The sequence below is a fragment of the Propithecus coquereli genome, unplaced genomic scaffold (assembly GCF_000956105.1).
Source record: "Propithecus coquereli isolate 6110/MARCELLA unplaced genomic scaffold, Pcoq_1.0 Scaffold574, whole genome shotgun sequence".
In the NCBI taxonomy this organism is placed as follows: domain Eukaryota; kingdom Metazoa; phylum Chordata; class Mammalia; order Primates; family Indriidae; genus Propithecus; species Propithecus coquereli.
In genome coordinates, this window is record NW_012151663.1 from 164,659 (window position 1) to 181,309 (window position 16,651).

Below are 16,651 nucleotides of genomic sequence, written 5' to 3' on the forward strand. Positions count from 1 at the left end.
GAAAGCAGCTCAATTCTTTTAAAATAAAGGCCATTTAAAAATTCTTTTGTGGAGTTTAAATTAATTTTTCAAATGCAGCTAGTCATACAGTCTCACCTATTTGACAGAGAAATGTTTCTAATTTAACATCTTATTATTTCTCACCCTGACAAAAGCTCCTCTGTGACAGGTGTTCCTCGACAATGTGTGCACAGGACAGCTCATTTGCAAGTCAGGAGTGTGAGTCCACGTGTATGCATACATGCGTGCACACACATGTGCACACGAACACGTGCACACGCGGGCAGTCACATGCTCAGGGTCGGGGCCCCAGCAAGCCGGGCGTGGGAGCCGATTTGGACAATCGCACACCACCGGGTGATAACGCCTGTCTTGGTGTATAGATCGTCGCTTGACTCGTGTTCCTAGTTGTGGGCTCCTGCGGACGGGGCAACAGCTTCCATCACTCTTCCTCCTCTCCCGCATAACCCCACAGGGCACCCACAAGCAAGGACAATGACGCAGCGCCCACAGCACCCAGCAGCAGGGCACAGAGGTACTCAAGGGACCCCCCAGACTTCCCCTGACTTGATGTCATGGTGTCCCCTCCTGAGAGAATAAGAACTATTCTCTGATCACCTGCCCGCCCCTCATCCTTCCATTCCTCAGGCTGGTGGAGGAGCGCTGGAAAGAAAGGCGTGTACACCCTGGGGTCATAGCTCAGCTGTGAGGACACAGTGTCCCCTGTGACATTTCCCTCAGTCCCCAGTCACAGCTCCACAGGTGACCCACATGCACAGGAAGCGTTAGCAACAGTCGCACCAGCCTTGCCCCCCGACACCATCTGAGCGGCCGCTGCCGCAGCTCCTGTGTGCGGCAGTCCCCCCCTTTCCTCCTTGAGGACTCAAAAATCGCTGCAGAGTGTGCTGGGAATGCAACATCCTGAGAGAAGGAGGGACTGGCTGGAGCAGTCTGGGCTCTTTTGCAGTCCCCCCTAGAAACAGGACGTCTGCAATGCTTTAGCCCAGTGCGTGCTGCGGCTCCTGGGTATGAAACCCAGGCAGGCTGCTTTAGGGGGTCCCTCGGCTGTGGCACAAGTGGGGCACGCGGAGACCAGGCTCCATCCACCCTGGGCAGCTTTCCTGAGTCTTGGGGGACTGACGCATCATGCATCCCAGGGTTGCCGCTTGCTGCCCATCTGTAAGCAATAAGCCTGCCGCGTGTATTACCGCTTGTGTGTGTGAGCGCTCCTCTCACCAGACGTGGGCAAGTAATCAGTGCCCGGCGAACCTGCTTCGTTCCCTGGCTTTGCCTGTTGCTTCTCCTCTAGACTCTGCGGATTTAAACAAGCCAGCTAACACTCCCCCACTGCTGTAATAATAACCGATACCCATGGCGTGTCTGTGTCCTAAGACCTGAGCATGCACCATCTCATTAAACCCTTGCAACGACCCTGTGAGGAAGATGCTCTCATTACCTGCATCTCATTTTACAGGTGAAATGATAGGCTGTCTGGGGCTGGTTTTAAAGTACTCAAACAACAGCAAGAACAAGAGTGGAGGGTGAAATAGATAAAGCAAGGTTAGAAAAATACGGATAACTTATGGAGGCTAGCTGTTGAGCTCACCGGAGTTCAATTACCGCAATTCTTTCTTTGTTTCTGTGTGAAAATTTCCATAATTTAAAGCAAAATTATAAAAATGAAGCAACACTGGTACATAGTACATGCTCATCGTTTATTAGTATCTTATAAGGATTCAGTGGGATCATGTATATGAAGAACCTAGTGCACCTCTACTCTGAAACCGCTGTTGCTAGTGTTGTCCTCGCTGTCTAAGTAGACCCCTCCTTTCTGCCCTGTCACCTGCCCCTCATCAGCTGGCTTTCCCTCCTTCTAGAACAAGCCTCCTGTCCCGGTCTCCGCCCACCAGCTCCACCCCAGAGGGAGCCCGGCACCTCCGCCTGTCTCCCTTGTGTCCCTGGGAGCCCGTTTCGCCGGCACAGAGAGTAGAAACGATATCCGTCCTTTCTGCGTTCAGCAAACATTTCTGAACCCAGCCAGACGCGGGAAGCGTGGCCCTCGCTGGCGCCCACAGTGGGGCTGGGGCTCCCCTGCTGGTCCCTCCTGACACACCCAGGTGCCCACAGCGGAGGGCAGCCTCCTTGGGCTCTAATTTTAACCCTGAGGAAGGTGCCAATCGTTCATTTTCAAAGCTGTTTCAAAGTGACTCTGATAAGCAAATTGCTGGCAGCCCTGGCGGGTGATTATTCCTGCATTAATCAGGGGGAAATTATGCCAGTTACTGATTAACTAATTACAGCAATCAGATCGGCTGGGAGAACAGGGCAGGGGGAGGAGGCCAAGGTAAACACAACCTGGGAAAGGTGGAGGAGGCAATTTGGATGGGGGCAGAGGGCAGAGACCAGAGGCCTGTCCCTGCCTCCTCCTGCCCAATCCACCCCACACCAGCCCAGCAGCCCCCGAGGCCAGAGCTGGGTGTCCAGGCTGTTAGGGGAGGCAGTGCCCACCCTCCGGGAATTGGTGTCCAGTGCGACAGGAGGAGCTGTCTTCTCCCAGCCTTTGCTGAGCTCCCCATCTGCCAGAGGACACGGGGGCTGGCCTTTGCGAGGCCCTTTCTGGTAGAGGAGGCTGAGGTTTCTGCACCTCCCCACGCGCGCCCATCTGAGGGAGGACACTGGAGGAACAGTCAGGGCTTGGCCATGAAGACACAATCCCAGAAGCAGGATCACAAGAGTGTGACAGCCAGGGCTCCAGAGCACGGAACCCAGAAGTCACGCAGGCAGCCCAGTAAAGAGTCACCTTCCTCTGCCCACTGGCGCCCCCACCCCCAAACGCCGTGGGAGGGGCAGTGGGGGGATGAAGTCCAGACCACTCTCAGCACTTCCGGCTGCAGAGCCACTGTCCACCCGAGGAGAGATACGGGGGATCCTTCCAGAACCTTTGTGCTCACTCCCTGATGCCTCTACTCATGTTTGTTTGGAGGGGCTGCGTGTACATGTGACCAAAGTCAGAACCTGGTCCAACAGTTTCCTGACTGCTGCTTGACCCAGTGCAGAAGGTGTCACCGAATGAGAGGCTGATTCTGGACAAGGCAGAAGGCAGAGGACAAGGAGGGACAGCTGTTTTCTTCCCTGTGGCCTATCTTGATGTTCTCTGACCACACAGCACTCGGGAGAGCTGAGGGGTCCCCAAGAGGCCACTGCCGGCCTGTACGTTGAGGGAACCCAGGTAGGGTCATCTACAGACTGGATTTGCAGGGTTTCCATGCTCAGACCTGAATCTCCCTCCTCCCCTGTGGCCCCCCTGCGTGGAAAGCTCCCCGAAATGGTGCCTTCTCCCCAAAGTTCAGGGTGATTTCTCTCTTTCCGAGGTGGCAGACCCAGGGAGAGGGAGCCTGAGGATGGGCTGAGGGACATCAGCTGCCACTCGGCGGGGGGGAGGTCTATCCACGCCTCAGGCACCCATTCTCTTCGGGGTCCTGGAGAGCTGTTTGTGCCCAGTGCGCTCCGCCCCAGAGGGATGGCTTGTGGTCCCGTGAGTAGGGTGTCCCTTATCATCAATGAGGGGGACAGGGGCCAACGGCAGAGCTTATTCCATGACCTCTGGGAGGACACACTGGAGACGGTCTCGTCACTTAAGGGGGATCAAACTTCCGTCCTCCTCCTTTTTCCCTTGTACCTCCAGCTCCCACAGCAGGCTGGTGGGAGGGTGGCTGGCCCTGGGATCCGGCCCAGGGCGGGGGGGAGGACGTGGGCAACACGACTCTACCCGACCGGACGAGGGGCAAAGAGCAGAGGGCAGAGAGAAAGGTCCCAGCCCCAGCCGACAGTCCAGAATCCCCACCGCGTGCAGACACGAACTGCAGCTTATAGCCGGGGAAACTGAGGCTTTAGAAAGTTAAGTGTTAATCATCGACCAAATGTTACTACTTAAACCCAGGCCTAGCTGGCTGTCATCCATAACCACTGCACAGTATTGCCACCCACTCCTGTAAAACGGGACAACGATGGCACTGACGTCACAGGTCGACGTGAGGATAAGTGAGATGACGCTTGCAGAGAGCATCCGGGTATTCACTGAGCACCTGCTGTGTGACAGCTGCTGGCATGGTGCCCAAGGATACAAGGGAGGGACAGTCCCTACCCTGGAGGAGCCCCTGGTCTAGTGGGGAAAGCAGACGCAGAAGAAATAAACCTGCCTCGCGTGTGCGCTGAAAGAGCGCTGAAGACGGCCGAGGCACAGGGAGGCAAGAAGGAAGTTTTTCTCCCAGGAGCTGACATTAGAATGGCGTCTGGACAGACAGCGTGAGGGGTGGGAAGGGCATCTTAGGAGAGGAACCAGAATACGCAGGGACTTCGTAGGGGACAGCGGGAGATCCAGTGTGGTCCCAGGGAGGGCGCAGGGAGGCAGAAGGAAGCCGCAAAGGATGACCCAGGCAGGTTCCAGGGGGCCCTGAATGCGGGGCGAAGGGATTTAGAATCTATACTGGAAGAACAAGAGCCATCAGAGAGGTTTTAAGAAATATGTTATTGGGTGTTTTTTAATTATAGAAATAATAAAAGTAATATATACTTTTTAATAATAATTCAAATAGGTCAAGCAATGTAGAAGTGTAGGATATAAAGAAATATATACTAATATTCTACTACTTCCCACAGCCACTCCCTAAAGTGATCCATGTAAAATTTGTTTCCTTCCCCTGGGTGGAGGTTAGTTGTCGCCTGATATCCGCACTCTTTTTCCAGAGTAAAAGCACGGCCAGCTACGTTTCCCAGCCTCCCTGCAGTTAGGTGTGGCCATGGGTTCTGTTCAGGCAGGTTCTGGCAAAGGGGATGTGACCAAAAATAATACACGGGACTTGGCGGAAGTGACATTTTAAGGGGCGGGAACACGCCGCTCTCGGTGCCTCCCTCCTTCCTGCTGATCGGAATGTTAAGGCTGCTTCGGCTTCATCATCTGGAGCCAGGAGGCAACCCGGGGATGGAGGCCACTCGTGGTGGGGACAGGGAGCCCGGAGGATTCCATGGAGCAGAACTGCCACATCAGCCCCGAACCGCGCACCTCCAGAGAGAGAGCGTCCAGTAGGAGAGAAACGCGTTGTCTTGCTTACGACACTGTTTTGCGGTCTTTGCTTTCTCTTACAGCGGAACCTAATCCCAACATGGTCCCCTCCGTGTGCTCTTCCTGACCTGCTCCAAAAATACGCACATACAGATTATTAAAAATGGGATCCAGACACACATATCCCTCTGCAGCTTAATTTTTTAACGTACAACTTTGTGAGTCAACAGTTAGATTTACCTTCCTTTTAATAGCTTCATGATATTCCAGAATTGGGCAGTAACTCATCCAGCCATTCCTGCATTAGTGGACATTCAAGTTTCCAGCTTTTTGCTGTCACTAGCAATGTGGCAATAGATACTGAGTACATGATTCTTGTGGGCTAGTGGTTTCGCTTTGTTTCTTTTAGATAAATTCTACAGAAATAGGCTTCCTGGGGCAAAGGGAACGTACACTTAGGCCCGACCTGCTCCTGAGTCCTGCAGCTTAACGGCAGAACAGGAGGCTCCTTGCCTGGGTGACTTCACAGTCTAGGAAGGACCTCTCTCCCCACCCACCTCTCCTCTTGCTCCTCTTCCTCTTCTCTTCCTCCTCATTCTCCTTTCCCCCAGAAGGTCTCCTTTTATCAGGATAAAAGCATTTTTACCCCACAGATGGAGAAAAGACTTTGGCCCCCTCTAAGAGAGGAGGCCACTTCAACCCACCCAGAGGCACAAGCCCTTGGAAGGAGATCGTTTCCCCAAAGCAAAACCTGACAGTGAAGAGGCCCTGGTGACCTAAAAGGCGCAGGAAAGGGAGGTCAGAAAGGGATGTTCAGGGGTCCAAAGACAAAACCTTGTGCAAAAACCTGGAAGATCGAAGCTCAGGACTTCCGTCTTCACTTGCTGCACAACCCCAGGCGAATCTCCCGCTTCCCTCAGCCTCTGTGTCCTCAGCTGGGAATGGGGCTAAAACCTACTGGACACTTTGCTCAGGGTGGGCCTGGTCCAGGTCTTTCTTCAAAGGACTCCCTTTCCCACACCACCCTCCTCCACTGCCACCTCGTTCTCCCACTGTCCCCCCTGCCACATGGCCCAGAAGAGGGGGAGTGGTACTCCCTGCCTCGGTCTCCCTCCAATTCGAGTCTGAGGCCATCATCCTTGTCCCCTGGGCAGGCAGCGGGGGTACAGCTCTGGAAAGAAAGCTGCGCGGCGGCGGAAGGAGCCCCTGCTAGAGCCCAGGCGGCTGTCAGGGGCGATTTAGGGCGATTGCTTTCCACCAGGCACAGCGTCTCGCTGCAGCAAATATTTCCTCGGTGTTGCTGCAAGACGTCCATTTGGCAAACCGCAGCGGGCCTGCAGGCCCCGCTCTCCACCGGTAAAGAGGCGGGCGGGCGCTGCTGATGACTGGAGTAAATCTGAGCTCACAATTAAAATCTCTTTAGAGATTGCAGCCAAGTGACTGATGGATAGGACCCCAGGCTCCATCCGTCCCCTCCACGCTCCTCCGCCAAGACTGATATCGACAGGACATCATAAACAGCCTCGCATATCCAGGGCCTGCAGGCTGGTAGGAGATGTGGGGGAGGAATCGAGGAGAGGGCTAAACTGGGCTCTGTTCTGCAGGGTCCAGTCTGGGGGCTTTGTGGAAATGATCCTGGCTGAGTAGACAGGTGTTTTTATCACCTGTCTATAAACAAAGAAGCTGAGGCCCGGGCGACACAAAGCTGGATTTCCTGGACTTGAATGTTAGAACCACCGAGAACTACGTGGGGATTCCTGCGATCACCACATCCTCTGTCCTTGCTCACACTTTCCACCCACCTGGAATGGCTGCCCTTCCGCCGACACCTGCCACAGCAGATGATGTGGGCGCCACCTGCAACCTTCATCCGTGCGGCCTCGGTGCACGCCGCCTGCCTCCCGATTGCCAGAACCTGCGTTCTCCGTTTGAAGGCTCCCTCCACGTGCCATCTGCGCGGCAGGCGGCAGTGCAAGGAATGAATGCCCCCGGGGGCAGCCCTCGCCACTGACTGATGGCAGCTGGCAGGAGTATAAATACCCCAACTCCCTCCCCACTCGGTTGGGATGCCTCTGAGGCATGTTCCCAGAGGGCCTGAGCCCCGGTTGCCCACAGTGGCAACGCGCTCGCTGATGGCCCTGCATTGACTTTCTTCCTTCCAGATCCCTCTTCCTCATTTCCTTGCTAGTGCTCCCTGGGATCCTCCCAAATGAACTACTTGCACTCATTTCCTTGTCTTAGGACCTGCCTCTGGGTGAGCACAAATCAAGACATTTCTATTATCTATTCTCAGCCCAACTTGCTCTGCAGCTGGGGAGTCTTCCTCACTCCCTCCTGTGCCAACACCACGCACATTGACACAGCACTTCTAGCATTTTCTGGCATCTACCAGTGTCCAAATCAGCTTCCCCAGCCAGGTAGGAGCCTCTCGAGGGAAGCACATTGCTCTGTTTTATCTCTCTGTCCCCTGAGTCCAGAACAGTGCCTGGCCCACAACTGGGGCTCAGTAGCTGTTTACTGAAAAATCAACAGAATGAATGAACCGGTGAGTGAATGAAGTGCTTTTGTCAATTAAGAGAATGTGGATGAGGAACATTTTTTCTTCCTACGGAGAAAGAAATAAGCAAGGAAGAGCCACATGAACAAAGAGCAACTTAACTTAGCTTTGTTTTGTTTTAAACAAGGAATATAAAGCATTTTATCGATCTTCCTTTTAAATTAAGAACAGGAACCATAAAGCCATTCAATAAATAAAACATAATAAAAACACTTCTGTTCCAGAGTATGGCTAATTAAGGGAGACAAACAGAACAAAGGCGGAGAGGGAGGGGAAATGAGAGGGGGGAAGACAGGGACAGAGTCAGAGACAGCGAGACTGCCTGTGGCGTGGCACCGGGTCACAGAGACGCGGTAAGAACCCTGACGCTGGAGGTGACTCCAGGGCTGGGCAGCAGGGAGGTGCAGGAGCAGAGGAAGGAGAATTCTGTGCTGACATTTGGGGCCCTGGAGTGAGAGTCTGCTGCCAAGAAGATGCCCACTCCGGATCTGGAAGGAAAGAAGCAGGGAAACCTTTGAGCCCTTGCAAGGAGAATTCTCGGGACTGGTGAGGACACACAGGGACAGGAGATTCTTTGAGGTTAGAGATGAAGTCAGACTGGAACGCAGAAAGCGAGTCACAGGGGGGCCAGACACCTGCATGAGGCATTCTTCTAACTCACGTGCATGAAGCACTTCCTAGCAGTCGGGCTCCGCGAGCTACATGCTTTCTGCGCGTTAGTGTACTTAAACATTCTACCAACTCTGTGGGACGGGCTGTTTTTATCCCTGCTTCACAGAAGAGAGAAGGCTCAGAGATGTTAAGTAACGTGTCCAATGTGTCACATCCAGCATGTGACCCCTTTGTCATCTGACTTCATAGCCTGTGCCTTGGCACCTCCGCATTGCCACTTTGGAGGGGGACAGGACATGCGGGGAAGGGGAACAGCAGTTCTGGAGGGCTCGTGAAGACAGAGGAGATCTCTTACATGCTGCAGCCTCTTAGAAATGCTAAGGCCTGACACTGCTAGTTGAGGGTGTTGGGGAGTGCAGGTTGGGAATCTAGAAAGATGAGCGTGGTGTCTTCTGTGAGTGCCGCCGCACTGTCCTTCCCTGCCACCCCATCTGTGGGACCTGCCAGGTCCAAAGTCATGGAGACCCCAAAGGCTCAGGCTTGCCTCTTCTGAGCACAGGCCGCCCCCAGCTCCTCCAAACCCTGCAGGTGCTGCTCTGGCTCCTCCGAGGCCCCCTTTGCTCTCCTTCCCCCTCTGCCATCCAGCCCTGCATTGCCTGGTCTTGTGCCAAGGGGACCAGGCCTCGGGGCAGAGGTCCCGGAGCTCAGGACACTGCTGTTCTCTTGGAAAAGAAGTTGGGGAGGGGAGGACCCAGTGTCTACCCCAGTCTACCCAGTGTCCCAGTGGACCTCCTATATTACAATCTAAAAAGAATACTTCGGATTAGGGAGGGGAGTGAAAGAGAAAGTCAAGAAGTTGGAAAGGATTTTGTGATTGACGCTCTCAATGCCCGACTCCAAACCAACATCAGCCAAACACACACAAAACCCCTGCCCAGCATCTGCCTTGGTGCACCCCTACCCCGTGTGAGCTCCTGCCCCAGCCTTCCCCCAGCCTTCATCCACGGCTCGTTCTCAGCCTAGGCCAGGCCAAGCTTCCATGACCTTCTGGGACCTCGGTGACTTTCCCACTGGATTTTACTTGCCTGACAAAAGTAATACCAATATTTATAAGGGAACAAACATGGATACCATAAATAAATACATTACTGACTCATCGAATTAATTAGTGTTTAATTACTTGAAATTGCCGTCACTTAGTACCAATTACCTGAACAACGAATGCATTCTTTCTCCATTACTGACGGCAATTTCCAGGGTGAAACCCCCAGACCTCTGGCTGCAGGAAGAGACCTCAGGCCACGTTAGCTCTCACCTGGCCCCTCCCCCATGGCCTCCCCCTTAAGCATTCACTCACTCCGTCTACACTGTTCTAGGCCCTGGGGATGCCTCCATGGACAAATAGACAAAATCCCTATCCTGGTCCTTGTGGAGCTTACAGTCCAGTGGGTAAAGATGGAAATTATGGGCATTTTAGAAAGTGGATACGCGGCACACAGAAAAATAAGCAGGGAAGAGGGGTGGAGTGCTGGGGATGCTGTTTAAAGAGTGTGGTCAGAGATGATGACCTGAACATCCTCCCTCGGCCCCTCCAGACCCACTTTGCACCCTTCTCCAGCCCGTGTCCTGCCCTAGGAGGCTGGCGGGCGTGGACTGCGTCACCCCGCTCCCTGCCCTCTGGCTTCTGCAAAGGTCACCCGGTGGGGAGCCCACAGGAGCCCAGAGAAAAGGGGAGAAAGTCTGGGCAGCAGGCTTCCCCTGACCAAAGATCTCAGCCCTATCAGGTCTCCCTTCCCACGCAGCTCCACCTCCCCACCCCATCCTCCTGGCCCCCTACCGCTGTTCGTAGCCTGGGGTTCCTGCAGCTTCCAAGCACCCCGCCGCACCTTTGCAAACTCTCCTCAAAGGATCTGCATGTGAGCGGCCTCCTGTTCCCTGCTGGGGCCTGGCAGAGAGAGACGGCCATCTGGGAGGAGAGTGTCCCAGGCACAAGGGACGGCCAGACTGTGCTCGGCGTCTTTGCAGCTGGAGCGGTGGGGGGGGGGGGGGGGGGGGGGGTGACAGGGGCAAAGTCAGAGGGAGGCAGCAGGCCGTGTCAGGGGGTGCCCAGGTGGCACCCTAAGCACTCTGGCTTTCTCTGAGAGAAACAGCAACCCCTTGCAGCGTTTTGGATAGTGAAGCGACTTGGTCGAACACACATTTAAAAGGGTCCCTCTGGTGGCTGCAGTGGAAGGGAGGGAGGTCACCCGGCACTGGCGGGGCAGGGTGGGCAGCGGAGGTGTGAGAGACGTCTCTGGAGGTAGAGCCACGCGATTTGCTAACAGACTGAGCGAAAGAAAGAAAGGAATTGTGGACAACACCAAGGGTTTTGGCCTGAGCAACTGGAAGGATTTACTGAGATGGGGGAAACGTCAGGAAAGCAGGTTTTCGGGGAAGATCCAAAGTTCGAGTTGGAGCACGCTAACTAGAGGCACAGCCCAGAACGTGGGAGCGTCGTGTGCCAGGTGTTGAGAGGCCAGCCACCCCGCCCGGCCGCAGGCAGCTCCGCTCTGGGAGTCTCCCCAGCTGGGCAAGGCATCCGGCTTCCTCTCCTGTCCTCTCCGACCCCCTTCCCTGTTGGAAGTTCTCCTTTCAGTCTCACTGAAAGTCCCTCTCTCCCTGGACCAGCGCCCCCGCTCCCCATTTAACGGCCAAGTGCCCACGAATGAGGGCATTCGGGACAGGGAAGGGGGAGAAGATTCCTGCCCAGAGAGAGTGGAGGAGAGGGAGGTTGTTTTCCTCTCCTGGCAACTTCAGAAGCTTGTACCAAAAAAATAAATGTGGATTGAGAGTAACCCCAATCTCACTTGGGTCAGAGTAATCAAAATGTAATTGGGTTGGTGAATAACTAATGTTTACACTGACGTTGTCCTAATAGGACGACGAGACCTGTAGATGCGACTCTGCTGTCTCTGCTCCGTGAGAAACTTGGATTCTCACAGCATCTGGGTCAGGCAGTGGGAGATGGGGACAGAAGCTGCCGTCCTGGCTCGGTGATCAGGACAGCGGAGGGCCTGGGAGATTGTCTGAGGCAAGGAAGCTGCCGTTCTGGGAACTAAGTGTCTAGGAGAAGAGCAGTTTTTCCCTGGAATAATGATACTTGTGATAGTCATTTTACGTGCCACTTATTAGGCACCTACTATGTACCAGACACTTAACACACAGCCCTACAGTAACCTAGTGAGGTGAATTTTACTATCCCCACTTTACAGATGAGACTACTGAGGCACTGGCTCTGGGCCTCTCCTCTAGCCAGTGGCACAGACGGGTCCAAGGTCAGGTTGTCTAGAGCCAAGCTCTTCTCGTGACCCCAGCCTGCCACGTGGGACCAGGGGTGCCAGACGAGGACGATGCTGCTTCCTCCAGGACGCATCCGTGGAGGGCCGTGTGGCGGCAGAAGTCGGGGGTGGAGGCAGAAACTGCTGTGAAACTCCGATTCCCTTGTTTCTCTGCGACAAGCTACAGCGGGTCACGAAGCCAGGCTGGTAATTGCCGGCCTGTGGGTGATAACGGTGGTGACGGCGGCAGGATGAGGGTGATGTCACCAGCGACGCCGTTAGTCTTATCGGTGGCAGCGGTGCCGGGGTGGCGGGAGCGGCGTAGCGTGAGTGGCTGTCGGGGTTCTGCTAGTGACCCTGCTAGCGCCAGGTTAGCTTGGCAGAGTCGGCGAGGCCCGTCACTGTGGTGGTGGCGTGCTGCGAGGGCCTGCCTCGCCCTCCCGGAGAGCCCCTCTGCCCCTCGGCGAAGCGGCGGGCAGGGCCCCGGGCCTCCTGTGGGACTGGCTTCATTGTGTTCCCTGTTCTGGACAGTATAAGCAATGGCCCTGCCTCTCCAGAGGGACAAATGTGATAGATAACCAGGAGGGACAAGTGGGAGGAGGCGGTCCAGCCACCAGAAGTCATAAGTCTCTGTCCAGCCGTGTGGCAGGCTCATTACAGAACGCTCGGGGCCATCCCAGGATGCAGGGCCTGGGGCTGCTGCTGGAGCTGCTCAGAGCTCGGCCCCACGCCCTCGGGCCCTCCCTGCCTGCCCTGCCCCCCCGTGCCCCACGCCCCTGCAGCTCCTCCGAGGGCTCAGCCTCTCTTCTGCACCCGCTCCAAGAAATCCAGGGAGGCATTTGACAAAGGCCTTCCTGATATTCTTGGAAATAGCATGGACAAATACGAGCTGCATAGCAGCCCAGTTAGAACTGCCGGACTGCAACATGCCCACAGAGCCCTGGGTTCAAATCCCAGCTCTGGCACTTACAGGTCATGTGACCTTGGCAGTTCGTTTAAACTGTTTCATCTGCAAAATGAAGATGATAATACAAACTCTGCCCCTCTAAGATGAAAATGTGAGATGATATATGTAAGTTCCTGATAATAATAATAGTTAACATCTGTGTTCATTCTATGAGCCTATTTCGGTCTTTACATAAATATCTTTTATCTTTACACAAATTATGTCATTTAATTCACACATAGATTCTGTGTGGTTAGATACCACCGTCTCCTAAGGAAACAAACATAAAGACACTGTTTTTCTAATGGCACAACAGCTAGTAAGTGGTGAAACTGGCATTTGAACCCAGGTAATCCGAAATCAAGAGTTTCTGTACCAATACATTGCCTTCCTGGTATACATTAGGCACTCAACAATGCAGGTGGGGTCCTCCCAACTCCAAGATACACATGAAATTTGCATAAAATATTATATTTTTAGTTAGTTAATTTATTTTAGAGACAGGGTCTCACTCTGTCCCCCAGGCAGGAGTACACTGGTGTGATCATAGCTCACTGCAGCCTCCAACTCCTGGGCTCAAGTGATCCTCCTGCCTCAGCCTCCCAAGTAGCTGTGACTACAGGCATGTGCCACCGTGCCTGGCTAATTTTTCTTGTTTGTTTTTTGTGGCAATGGGGTCTTGCTATATTGCCCAGGCTGGTCTCAAACTCCTGGCCTCAAGTGATCCTCTCACCTCAGCCTCCCAAAGTGCTGAGATGAGAGGTGTGAGCAACCATACCTGACCTAAAATATTACATTTTTATAAACTGCTTTCTTATTCAACCTCAGAAAACCCTGTGAAATGGGTATTATCTTTGTTTCCCAAAAGAACAAATAGATGCTTAGAAAGGCTGATTTACCCAAGACCACACTTCCAGAAGTGGTGAGGCCAGTGCCTGACCTCAGGGCCTCTAACAACTAACTTGAAAGTTTTTCATGGCACTACGATGCCCTCCCCTGCCAACCTGCCCCACCGAGGCCATCGGAGTTGCCCCTTTTGCCCTATTCCCCTCAACGCGTCATTTATGGGTCCTTTCATCCCGCACTCACTCTCACCACTTTTCAAGAAAACATGGCAGCCTGATTACGAGCAATGACAACCGCAATCACCAGCTCCTCTATGATTCAGCGTCTCCCTAAAGGGATGCTCGTTCCCTCCCAGCTGCCTCCTGGGATAAAATATGCTCATTTGCAAAAATAATTGGCTGAGGTTAAGAGTGGAGGCAGTGTGCCTCCAGAATACAAAAAAAGAAACTACCACAAATCAATGAGAAAAAGGCAGACCAACCCAATAGAAGAATGAACAAAAGATTTAAACAGACACTTCACAGAAGAGGCTATCCAAATGGTCAATAAGCACATGAAAATGTGCTTCGCATCATTAGTCATCAGGGAAATGCAAATTCAATGAGATACCACTTCGTGCCCACAGAAGGGATAAAATTTAAAAGACCAAAAATACCAAATGTTGGTGAGGATGTTCATACGTTGCTGGTGGGAGTATAAAATGGTGCAACTACCTGCCAAAACTGTTGAGCAAATCTGCAAAATGCTTATTGCATGACCCATAGATTCTACTAGGTACAGACTCAACCTATGATCACCTATGTGCACCACGTTATAAATTACAGCATGATCATAGCAGCACTACTCATAATTGCCTTCAACTGGAAGCAACTCTAATCCCCAGCACTAGAATGGATATACTGTGCTATGTTCATGTAATAGAATATTACGCACCCATGAGAATGAACATCTACAATGGCATGCAATGAATTTCACATATAATGTTGAATGACAGAAACCAGATATAAAAGAGTGCATCACATTTACACAAAGTTCAAAACCAGAAGAAGCTCTCTCTGGTGTTAGAAATCACGTGAGGGTTACTCTTGGCTGGGGGAGGGGACTGGAAGGAGAAATGAGGGCACTTCGGGGGCCTGGTATTGTTCCATTTCTTGATCTTGATGCTGATTACATGGTGTGTCACTTTGTGAAAAGTCGTCAACCTGTACACTTACGATCTGGGAACTTTTCCGAATGCATGCTTCAGTAAAAAAGTTAAAAAAAAAAAAAAAAGCATGGCGTTGGTGGCTGGAAAACAGAACCCGCTCTTCTTTTCTTGACAGGGTTGCTAGACTAACAGAAAGGAAACTGTGTCAGATGTGGCGTGTCTGGACTTCACTGAGGAACGTGACACGGCCTCTTGTGATGTCCTTGAGAACAAACGGACACACACGGCTGGGCGACCACGTAATGAGGTGGATTGAACCACCGTCCCTAAAGGGTACTGATTAAGGAATCTGTGTCCACCTGGAGGGAAACTTCTAGTGCCTCCGGGCTCTGTCCTCAGCCTGGGCAGTCGAACATTGTCATCGGGGACTGCAATGAAGACATAACAGGCAGGCTTGTCACAGTCGAGGATGGCACAGAGCCGGGAGGGGGAGGGAGGACGGGGCATGCAGAAACAAGATCCAAACTGATCTTGGCAGAATGGCCAAGTGGAGCACATCTAATAAGATGCAATTGAGTTGAGGATCTGTGCAAGCTCTGGGTTCGGGGCTAAAAGCTAACATGGCGGGAGCAGGAGGGGCGAGGCAGTGGTGAGGACAGCTGCGGCTCTGCCAGGGGAGGGTGTAGGTGGTCCCGGGGCAAAGACCCTCCTGCTTTGTCTCTGTCCCAGGGCCTACTTCAGGGCGTGGCTCAGGTGAAACACACAGAAATCGTTGCCAAGTTAGCCTGTGAACGAAACATGGGCAGCGCCGGATGGGGCACCTTGGCCCCAAGGCCATTAGAGGGAATCAGGGGATACGTGGAGCTGGACGTCCTGCTCTGGCAGGGATCGGCAGGCTGCCACTCGGCTCCGGGCCCTTCTAAGGGGTGTAGACAAACTGCCACCAGGTCAGACAGGAAGCAGGGACCTGTAGAAGGCACTGGTCATGTTTAACCAGCAAAACAAAAGCCTTCGAATAGGGGCAGGGGTGAGGATGGTCAGTGTCCTCACCAACCTGCAGGCCTGCCCTGTCCCCCAGGACGCGCAGTCCAGGGACAGAGGTGGATTCACCATGGCGCTGTGTCGCTTCTGCTTCAGGGCTGCTCACTTACGCGGCCCGTTCCAAGGTCCTCGGCAGGGCTTTGGCAAATATGCTCACAGGTCCTGTGGCTTCGCAAGGTTTGCACGTGCAGATGTGCTAACAAAAATCAGTCACGATCCCTGTCTCCTTCGGCTCTGACCCGCTTCCTCACACTTGCCCTCCTGTTGGCTGGTACTGGAGTGGCCATGGGCGTTTATGGGATGCAGCCCAGGGGAGACTGAGTAAGAGATCCATTTAGGTTGAGTTCAGTGGATATGTTCATGTGGGTCACAGTCCCCTTCACATCAGGTAAGGAACACTCCTACCGCCCGCTGTGCTGTCTCTCGCGGCAATGGGGCACAAAGGCGAAGATGCAGAGGTCAGATCTCCGTATGACTGTGCCCTGCGTACCTGGCACTGGAGGGGCGTGCACAGCGGAGTAAAAATGAAGATTCAAATGTGTGCAGCTAAAAACAAAACAAAGAATACCAAAACAGAACCCTGCAGGTCGGTCCCACGCAAGGTGTCATTCATACTCCACGGCCCTAAGGCCTGGAACAGGGACCAGGGCCAGAGTTTGGGACTTCAGGGACTTTCTAACAGAGCTATGCAAAGAAGGACAGGCATTCTTCTCCGTGCCGGTCTGCGTCTTCTCGGTGTCTGGCACTGTCTTGCACTGCTTTGCAGTGTGCATGGAGTGAGCGCCCTGTCCCTAAACGGTGTTTCAGCACAGGCTGGAACCAGCCAGCAGGGATGGTGTAGGAGAGATCTGGGTCACTGACCTCGAGAGTCTGAAGTTGTACCCAGTTCATTTGAGAGGCCAAGCGCTGGTCAGTGCTATTAAAGGGCAATCGTCTGCCATCTAGTGCCTCTTGACTTCGAGGAGCATCACGGAGCTTGACTTCTAGGACTTCTATTTAAAAAATCTTTTTAGGCCGGGCGCGGTGGCTCACGCCTGTAATCCTAACTCTCTGGGAGGCCGAGGCGGGCGGATTGTTTGAGCTCAGGAGTTCGAAACCAGCCTGAGCAAGAGCGAGACCCCGT